Here is a 10125-nt window from a genome sequence, read left to right on the forward strand (position 1 = left end):
CTATAAAGAGACAGTGACTTTTTGTCTACTCCTCTATGAAAGCGTACAGTCTAAACAACATTTTGCCAATCTCTCACATTCACATGCTCCCAGGCTACATTATTCCCCTAACAACAACACCTGCGCTGGCCCCGCCCCTGCTACAGTAGCTAGGTCTATCGTCTATGCCTTTGTTGAGTGAAAGATCGGTCAGTATCTGGTCGTCAGGGATATGTTCCACGGACACTGTGTCTGGCTTCACGGAGGAGAGCGATAACGTCAAAAAAGGCTCCTCGAGCTCCGGACAGATGGATCTTTCTGTCTATCTATGCCTAAAATAATCACTAACGTATATGTTAAATTATAGCTGGTGGATGAAAACTGACATTCTGTCAACAAAGTCAGTCAAAATTATCAAAGTCGAAGTGGTCAAGTCAGATTCTGTCTAACGTTATGTTAGAATCTATTTCTGATGACAATTAATTACCGGTGGGTTCATACTGTATTTTCAGCCAGTGTAAGCTAAGTTAATGTCAAGTAGAAGTGAGTCAAAGCACAGCTACACTGAACTCTCCTCTGTGCCATTTACTCAATTTTTAAAAGATGTCATGCGGTATAGCATGTGATGTATAGTGAGTTGTGAGCTGCATGCAGCATGCAGCCAACCACACTGCTGCACAGCCAGCCAGCCGCACCAGCCAGGCGTACCGCCGCCTACCGAATACCCGTACCCGTAGACACGGCATTTATACGCACCGATTACACGGCCTTCACAGCTTTAACTTTTAGAGGTATAGTGTCTAGTCTAGGCCTTGCCATAGGTAAAGAGCACGAGCACGAGCAATAGCATTGATAGTAATCATACAAACGAGTAATTTTGTATGTTTATGAATGGATTTTTTTTTCCTTTTTAAAAGGTACAAATTAAGCGAGAACGACGTACCTCTCAGCTCCAGGCCCAACAAGCCAAGGATCACAGCGACGGATCACGGGTACGGGTAGGGTACCACACAGCAAAAACGCACGGCACGGGGGTAATGTGTACGTACGGTACGGGTACGGTCGGGGCCGAGCTCGAGGACTCGACGACCGGACCGAAGAATGTACTAAAAGCTGTTATTTTCGCGAGATGTTGTTTTGGCGAATTGACACGCGGCTATCTTTACGGTATCTTCCGGGTAGGCACTTAAGAGGCGAGAATGCTCTGCGGGAAGTAGTTTCACCAAAGGTCACAGATATTAATTATTCATGAGCTGGCGCGGAGACTGCCGAAGCCTTATTGAATATGTATGAGGTGGGAGATTCCCTTTCCCCTGCGTTGTAAACGTACACCACCGAGTGAACGTCATGTAAACACATATCGCTTTCACAGTTGCAGCAGTGTGTGTGTGTGTGTGTGTGTGTGTGTGTGTGTGTGTGTGTGTGTGTCCGTCTGTCTGTCACTCACTCGAGAAATGTCCATCGACGACTCACCCTTGTTGACATCCCACAGACTCTGTACAAACATGGTTTGACGATGAGTTTGATCGTCATTGTGGTAAGGGGTGTCAAGATTTCTTCAAATAAATACTTTTAGTAACGTTAGGGCCTAACGTTAGTTGTTATTCCTTTTTTTTTGGGGGGGGGGGGTGGGTAAAATGGGCTAGATCAGAAAACACAGAAAAGTACACTCAATGTAATCAGTCATTCTTGGAAGTTCTAATTGATTCGAAGTTCATGTCAATCAACCGTTAAAAATGACAAAAAGTGCACTTCTAATGCCTATGCGAATATTACGTAAAACGAGGCGACAGTAGAGTGTGGTGAGGCGACAGTAGAGTGCGGTTTGGTCATATTGGTGAATTCACCGATGAAATTCAATTTTTAACATTAATTATTTTTAGTAGAGTGACAAGCAAAGCCCCTGGAACCGAAACTCATGTCTTTTGATGTGATTCGATCGTTAAAAATGACAACATCTTAGTATTAAGTGCTCTTCTAATGCCTATGCGTTATACACATAAAACGAGGCGACAGTAGAGTGTGGTGAGGCGACAGTAGAGTGCGGTTTGGTCATATTGGTGAATTTACCGATGAACTTGAATGTTTAGCATTAATTATTTTTAGTAGAGTGACAAACAAAGCCCCTGGAGCCAAAATTCATGTCTTTTGATGTGATTCGATTGTTAAAAATGACAACATCTTAGTATTGAGTGCTCTTCTAATGCCTATGCGTTACACACAAAACGAGGCGACAGTAGAGTGTGGTGAGGCGACAGTAGAGTGCGGTTTGGTCATATTGGTGAATTTACCAATGAAATTCAATTTTTAACATTAATTATTTCTAGTAGAGTGACAAGCAAAGCCCCTGGAGCCGAAACTCATGCCTTTTGATGTGATTCGACCGTTAAAAATGACAACATCTTAGTATTGAGTGCTCTTCTAATGCCTATGCGTTATACACATAAAACGAGGCGACAGTAGAGTGTGGTGAGGCGACAGTAGAGTGCGGTTTGATCATATTGGTGAATTTACCGATGAACTTGAATTTTTAACATTAATTATTTTTAGTAGAGTGACAAGCAAAGCCCCTGGAGCCGAAACTCATGTCTTTTGATGTAATTCGATCGTTAAAAATGACAACATCTTAGTATTAAGTGCTCTTCTAATGCCTATGCGTTATACACATAAAACGAGGCGACAGTAGAGTGTGGTGAGGCGACAGTAGAGTGCGGTTTGGTCATATTGGTCAATTTACCAATGAAATTCAATTTTTAACATTAATTATTTCTAGTAGAGTGACAAACAAAGCCCCTGGAGCCGAAACTCATGTCTTTTGATGTGATTCGATCGTTAAAAATGACAACATCTTAGTATTAAGTGCTCATCTAATGCCTATGCGTTATACACATAAAACGAGGAGACAGTAGAGTGTGGTGAGGCGACAGTAGAGTGCGGTTTGGTCATATTGGTGAATTTACCGATGAACTTGAATGTTTAGCATTAATTATTTCTAGTAGAGTGACAAGCAAAGCCCCTGGAGCCGAAACTCATGCCTTTTGATGTGATTCGACCGTTAAAAATGACAACATCTTAGTATTGAGTGCTCTTCTAATGCCTATGCGTTATACACATAAAACGAGGCGACAGTAGAGTGTGGTGAGGCGACAGTAGAGTGCGGTTTGATCATATTGGTGAATTTACCGATGAATTTGAATTTTTAACATTAATTATTTTTAGTAGAGTGACAAGCAAAGCCCCTGGAGCCGAAACTCATGTCTTTTGATGTAATTCGATCGTTAAAAATGACAACATCTTAGTATTAAGTGCTCTTCTAATGCCTATGCGTTATATACACATAAAACGAGGCGACAGTAGAGTGTGGTGAGGCGACAGTAGAGTGCGGTTTGGTCATATTGGTCAATTTACCAATGAAATTCAATTTTTAACATTAATTATTTCTAGTAGAGTGACAAACAAAGCCCCTGGAGCCAAAACTCATGTCTTTTGATGTGATTCGATCGTTAAAAATGACAACATCTTAGTATTAAGTGCTCATCTAATGCCTATGCGTTATACACATAAAACGAGGCGACAGTAGAGTGTGGTGAGGCGACAGTAGAGTGCGGTTTGATCATATTGGTGAATTTACCGATGAACTTGAATTTTTAACATTAATTATGTAAAGAGAGTGACAATCAAAGCCCCTGGAGCCGAAACTCATGTCTTTTGATGTGATTCGATCGTTAAAAATGACAACATCTTAGTATTACGAGCTCTTCTAATGCCTATGCGTTATACACATAAAACGAGGCGACAGTAGAGTGTGGTGAGGCGACAGTAGAGTGCGGTTTGGTCATATTGGTCAATTTACCGATGAACTTGAATTTCTAACATTAATTATTTTTAGTAGAGTGACAAGCAAAGCCCCTGGAGCCGAAACTCATGTCTTTTGATGTAATTCGATCGTTAAAAATGACAACATCTTAGTATTAAGTGCTCTTCTAATGCCTATGCGTTATACCCATAAAACGAGGCGACAGTAGAGTGTGGTGAGGCGACAGTAGAGTGCGGTTTGATCATATTGGTGAATTTACCGATGAACTTGAATTTTTAACATTAATTATTTTTAGTAGAGTGACAAGCAAAGCACCTGGAGCCGAAACTCATGTCTTTTGATGTGATTCGATCGTTAAAAATGACAACATCTTAGTATTACGTGCTCTTCTAATGCCTATGCGTTATACACATAAAACGAGGCGACAGTAGAGTGTGGTGAGGCGACAGTAGAGTGCGGTTTGGTCATATTGGTCAATTTACCGATGAACTTGAATTTCTAACATTAATTATTTTTAGTAGAGTGACAAGCAAAGCCCCTGGAGCCGAAACTCATGTCTTTTGATGTAATTCGATCGTTAAAAATGACAACATCTTAGTATTAAGTGCTCTTCTAATGCCTATGCGTTATACCCATAAAACGAGGCGACAGTAGAGTGTGGTGAGGCGACAGTAGAGTGCGGTTTGATCATATTGGTGAATTTACCGATGAACTTGAATTTTTAACATTAATTATTTTTAGTAGAGTGACAAGCAAAGCACCTGGAGCCGAAACTCATGTCTTTTGATGTGATTCGATCGTTAAAAATGACAACATCTTAGTATTACGTGCTCTTCTAATGCCTATGCGTTATACACATAAAACGAGGCGACAGTAGAGTGTGGTGAGGCGACAGTAGAGTGCGGTTTGGTCATATTGGTGAATTTACCAATGAAATTCAATTTTTAACATTAATTATTTCTAGTAGAGTGACAAGCAAAGCCCCTGGAACCGAAACTCATGCCTTTTGATGTGATTCGACCGTTAAAAATGACAACATCTTAGTATTGAGTGCTCTTCTAATGCCTATGCGTTATACACATAAAACGAGGCGATAGTAGAGTGTGGTGAGGCGACAGTAGAGTGCGGTTTGATCATATTGGTGAATTTACCGATGAATTTGAATTTTTAACATTAATTATTTTTAGTAGAGTGACAAGCAAAGCCCCTGGAGCCGAAACTCATGTCTTTTGATGTAATTCGATCGTTAAAAATGACAACATCTTAGTATTAAGTGCTCTTCTAATGCCTATGCGTTATACACATAAAACGAGGCGACAGTAGAGTGTGGTGAGGCGACAGTAGAGTGCGGTTTGGTCATATTGGTCAATTTACCGATGAAATTCAATTTTTAACATTAATTATTTCTAGTAGAGTGACAAACAAAGCCCCTGGAGCCGAAACTCATGTCTTTTGATGTGATTCGATCGTTAAAAATGACAACATCTTAGTATTAAGTGCTCATCTAATGCCTATGCGTTATACACATAAAACGAGGAGACAGTAGAGTGTGGTGAGGCGACAGTAGAGTGCGGTTTGATCATTATTGGTGAATAACCGATGAACTTGAATTTTTAACATTAATTATGTAAAGAGAGTGACAAACAAAGCCCCTGGAGCCGAAACTCATGTCTTTTGATGTGATTCGATCGTTAAAAATGACAACATCTTAGTATTAAGTGCTCATCTAATGCCTATGCGTTATACACATAAAACGAGGCGACAGTAGAGTGTGGTGAGGCGACAGTAGAGTGCGGTTTGGTCATATTGGTGAATTTACGAATGAAATTCAATTTTTAACATTAATTATTTCTAGTAGAGTGACAAGCAAAGCACCTGGAGCCGAAACTCATGTCTTTTGATGTGATTCGATCGTTAAAAATGACATCTTAGTATTACGTGCTCTTCTAATGCCTATGCGTTATACACATAAAACGAGGCGACAGTAGAGTGTGGTGAGGCGACAGTAGAGTGTGGTTTGGTCATATTGGTGAATTTACCAATGAAATTCAATTTTTAACATTAATTATTTCTAGTAGAGTGACAAGCAAAGCCCCTGGAACCGAAACTCATGTCTTTTGATGTGATTCGACCGTTAAAAATGACAACATCTTAGTATTGAGTGCTCTTCTAATGCCTATGCGTTATACACATAAAACGAGGCGACAGTAGAGTGTGGTGAGGCGACAGTAGAGTGCGGTTTGATCATATTGGTGAATTTACCGATGAACTTGAATTTTTAACATTAATTATTTTTAGTAGAGTGACAAGCAAAGCCCCTGGAGCCGAAACTCATGTCTTTTGATGTAATTCGATCGTTAAAAATGACAACATCTTAGTATTAAGTGCTCTTCTAATGCCTATGCGTTATACACATAAAACGAGGCGACAGTAGAGTGTGGTGAGGCGACAGTAGAGTGCGGTTTGGTCATATTGGTCAATTTACCAATGAAATTCAATTTTTAACATTAATTATTTCTAGTAGAGTGACAAACAAAGCCCCTGGAGCCGAAACTCATGTCTTTTGATGTGATTCGATCGTTAAAAATGACAACATCTTAGTATTAAATGCTCATCTAATGCCTATGCGTTATACACATAAAACGAGGAGACAGTAGAGTGTGGTGAGGCGACAGTAGAGTGCGGTTTGGTCATATTTGGTGAATTTACCGATGAACTTGAATGTTTAGCATTAATTATTTCTAGTAGAGTGACAAGCAAAGCCCCTGGAGCCGAAACTCATGCCTTTTGATGTGATTCGACCGTTAAAAATGACAACATCTTAGTATTGAGTGCTCTTCTAATGCCTATGCGTTATACACATAAAACGAGGCGACAGTAGAGTGTGGTGAGGCGACAGTAGAGTCCGGTTTGATCATATTGGTGAATTTACCGATGAATTTGAATTTTTAACATTAATTATTTTTAGTAGAGTGACAAGCAAAGCCCCTGGAGCCGAAACTCATGTCTTTTGATGTAATTTGATCGTTAAAAATGACAACATCTTAGTATTAAGTGCTCTTCTAATGCCTATGCGTTATATACACATAAAACGAGGCGACAGTAGAGTGTGGTGAGGCGACAGTAGAGTGCGGTTTGGTCATATTGGTGAATTTACCAATGAAATTCAATTTTTAACATTAATTATTTCTAGTAGAGTGACAAACAAAGCCCCTGGAGCCAAAACTCATGTCTTTTGATGTGATTCGATCGTTAAAAATGACAACATCTTAGTATTAAGTGCTCATCTAATGCCTATGCGTTATACACATAAAACGAGGCGACAGTAGAGTGTGGTGAGGCGACAGTAGAGTGCGGTTTGATCATATTGGTGAATTTACCGATGAACTTGAATTTTTAACATTAATTATGTAAAGAGAGTGACAATCAAAGCCCCTGGAGCCGAAACTCATGTCTTTTGATGTGATTCGATCGTTAAAAATGACAACATCTTAGTATTACGAGCTCTTCTAATGCCTATGCGTTATACACATAAAACGAGGCGACAGTAGAGTGTGGTGAGGCGACAGTAGAGTGCGGTTTGGTCATATTGGTCAATTTACCGATGAACTTGAATTTCTAACATTAATTATTTTTAGTAGAGTGACAAGCAAAGCCCCTGGAGCCGAAACTCATGTCTTTTGATGTAATTCGATCGTTAAAAATGACAACATCTTAGTATTAAGTGCTCTTCTAATGCCTATGCGTTATACCCATAAAACGAGGCGACAGTAGAGTGTGGTGAGGCGACAGTAGAGTGCGGTTTGATCATATTGGTGAATTTACCGATGAACTTGAATTTTTAACATTAATTATTTTTAGTAGAGTGACAAGCAAAGCACCTGGAGCCGAAACTCATGTCTTTTGATGTGATTCGATCGTTAAAAATGACAACATCTTAGTATTAAGTGCTCTTCTAATGCCTATGCGTTATACACATAAAACGAGGCGACAGTAGAGTGTGGTGAGGCGACAGTAGAGTGCGGTTTGGTCATATTGGTGAATTTACCAATGAAATTCAATTTTTAACATTAATTATTTCTAATAGAGTGACAAGCAAAGCCCCTGGAACCGAAACTCATGTCTTTTGATGTGATTCGACCGTTAAAAATGACAACATCTTAGTATTGAGTGCTCTTCTAATGCCTATGCGTTACACACATAAAACGAGGCGACAGTAGAGTGCGGTTTGGTCATATTAATCACTACCGATGAACTTGAATGTTTAGCATTAATTATTTGAGTAGAGTGACAAACAAAGCCCCTTGAGCCGAAACTTATGTCTTTTGACATGATTAAGCTTATGTTAGTATAGAGCTCTGCAATAACATCTATGTTAACTTGTACATCTCCATCCAATCATGCAACTTTTTTTAAACTAAACAATATTTTAAGACCTCTGCAGTAATTTCTGTATGTAAACTTCTGAGAGGGAAAGGACAAGATGCGCTCACAAGAAATTTCACCGACAGTGTAAATTTGTTGGTTCACAGCTCTGCTGGGTATATAGGCAAGGTTTATTTTTATTCCCAACAGAAGAGGGCAGATCAAGACCTGTTATAGTGTCAAAGACAAATGAAAATTATACATTGTTGTATAATGGTTTTAAATACACCACCATTATAAGAAAGATATTTTCTACTTAACCTAGTATACCATTTTGCATTACACAGTATGTACTAATTTAATCATGTAAAGCACATATAGATTCCAGGAATAGTATGCGCTATATAAGCAGCTATCATTATTATTAGTAGTAGTAGCAGCATGGCTTGTTTCTTACTTTCATAGTATTACTATATACAGGTTTCTTTTCTTCATCTTTATATTACATTCTAAAAGTACAGTGTGCAGAGACACGCAGAGGAAAAGTTAGAAAGAGAAGAAGAAGAAGAAGAAGAAGAAGAAGAAGAAGAAGAAGGGGGGGGGGATAGAATGTACATTAGCATCCTACTAACAAGTCAGCTCCCACGTACTATAGATAAACGATTAGACTACTATCCAGAACCTTGTTGCTTATTGTGTATCATAGTAGCTCAATTCCTTGGTCACTCACTATCCTATACCGATGCAAGGAAACAGAGGGAGAGAGATGGGAGATAGGAAGAGGAAGACAGAGAGAGAGAGAGGGAGAGAGAGAGAGAGAGAGAGAGAGAGAGGAAGAGCAGCAAATCAAGGGCTATTAAAGTCTGAATACATTAAGACTACTACTTTAAACTGCTGCTGCTGCTGAAGCCGGATAGTACAAGCAGAGGAGTGCCTTATCTGAGGATCTGTTCCCCCTTTCCCTCTTTCTGGAGTGGGGGACACAGTGATTTCCTGCAATATCGACTCCAGACGCAGGTCGGCAACACGGGAGATATTGTGTGTTATACTATAGAATCAACGAATGGTGAGTAGAAGGATATATTATTCTCTACTCTCTATTAACTATCATCCTGCTCCGAAATCCCTTCAAGTTAGTGATTTGGATAGTTGCTAAAATTGCTCAGACACAACATCTCAGCATTACTGCTCTCAATGAAGTTGTAAAGGCAAATTGCAGAGGGGCATTCTTGCCCTCTTGACCACACAACTTACTGAAGTGGTAGAGAAGTTAAGACGAGAGACAAAAGCAGACAAAAGAGGGGGAACAAGGGTGGGGGTAGAGAGAAGGAAAGAAAAGGAGAGACAGTGAGAGAGAAGCAGGAAACCGAGGATGCCTTGTAAATGAGGCAACACATATAATATTAAGTCAAACAGTAACTTCCCATGTGTAAATACTCTTAAGTTTGATGTTCCCACCAGTCTACATACACAGCCCAATCTTGTCGATTGTATAATGCATGCACTCAATAAGCCCATACTTGACAAATGTTACAGCATGCACCATACCCTCACGCTTTCACCAACTCCATCCAGCCCAAGGAGGTACTAGGCGAGCCTAGTACCTCCTTGTCCAGCCTAGCACCTCTGCATCTAGCCTTGCAACCTTTTTTTCCCTTTCCTAAACCCATACCAGCATTAGAGCTCTGCAGTCACATCTCTGCATCAACTCCATCCAGTCTTGCACTTTTAGTATTTGCGCTCCACAGAAATGTCTCTTTGTTAGCTTGCTCCAACTTCGAGGTTTGTACCTCTTTTTTATATTAATCGAAATATATATCAACACATACATTCATACAAACATATACACACACACACATACACATATTTGCGTGTATTTCGTGCTAACCTGGGACTTACACACTGAAATGAAATTTGTGTGTGTGTGTGAACGAGTTTGATAATCAACCGTGGACGTTACAAGG

The 10125-nt window shown here is 39.7% G+C and overlaps 1 protein-coding gene across 1 annotated transcript in view; it reads right to left on the reverse strand.

Moving 5' to 3' along the window:
• Positions 1-971, reverse strand: part of LOC140237454 (PHD finger protein 14-like) — a 34281-nt gene extending 33310 nt beyond the window's left edge. The window contains exon 1 of the mRNA XM_072317380.1: positions 923-971. The gene's annotated coding sequence lies outside the window, so the exon portion shown is untranslated. The remainder of the gene's footprint in view (positions 1-922) is intronic.
• Between the last annotated feature and the right edge of the window lie 9154 nt (positions 972-10125).

This window comes from Diadema setosum, chromosome 14 (genome assembly GCF_964275005.1).
Source record: "Diadema setosum chromosome 14, eeDiaSeto1, whole genome shotgun sequence".
NCBI classification, from domain to species: domain Eukaryota; kingdom Metazoa; phylum Echinodermata; class Echinoidea; order Diadematoida; family Diadematidae; genus Diadema; species Diadema setosum.